Genomic DNA, 633 nt, shown 5'->3' on the forward strand with positions numbered 1-633 from the left:
CAACAGAAACGCTATGAACAACTGTCAATTAGTTGTCTTCTTCTGCTTCCCCTTCTCCTCCTTCCCTGTTTGTCCTTCTATCTCTAACTCATTCCTGTATGCTCCAGTCAACATTTTTGGGGGGACCAAGGTGTGGCTCTTAATGCCCCACTTTTGGGAAGCAGAGAGAACTCAGACCAGGAACAGCTGCTTCCACATGAAAATCAGCCTGGCCTTTTCCTTGACTGCATTCAGAAAGATTCTGAAAATAGAACTGTTCCAGACAGCATTCTAATTAGATATGGCCATCTCTGTTGTATTTTTTGAGTTGCTTTATTCTTGACTTGTTATTTTATTGTTATATTGTTTTAATTTTATTCTACCATGGATGCTTTAAACTACTTTTTCAGTATGTTGTTAACTGCTGAGAGTCATTTGTGGTAAGATATAAATGTAATAAATAAATAAAGCAAAATGCAAACCAAGAAAAATACCTTTAAAAACAACACTTTTTCTGTTTCTTTCCCTTTCATAATTAATTAAGGAGAGGATCTTTGTGACATCCATTTAACTTACCAAGAAAATAATTATTCCAGACAATACTGCTTGACTGTTTCATTTAAACTATCCACTAGATAACAGTGTGTACCTGTT

This window comes from Candoia aspera, chromosome 5 (assembly GCF_035149785.1).
Source record: "Candoia aspera isolate rCanAsp1 chromosome 5, rCanAsp1.hap2, whole genome shotgun sequence".
In the NCBI taxonomy this organism is placed as follows: Eukaryota; Metazoa; Chordata; class Lepidosauria; order Squamata; family Boidae; genus Candoia; species Candoia aspera.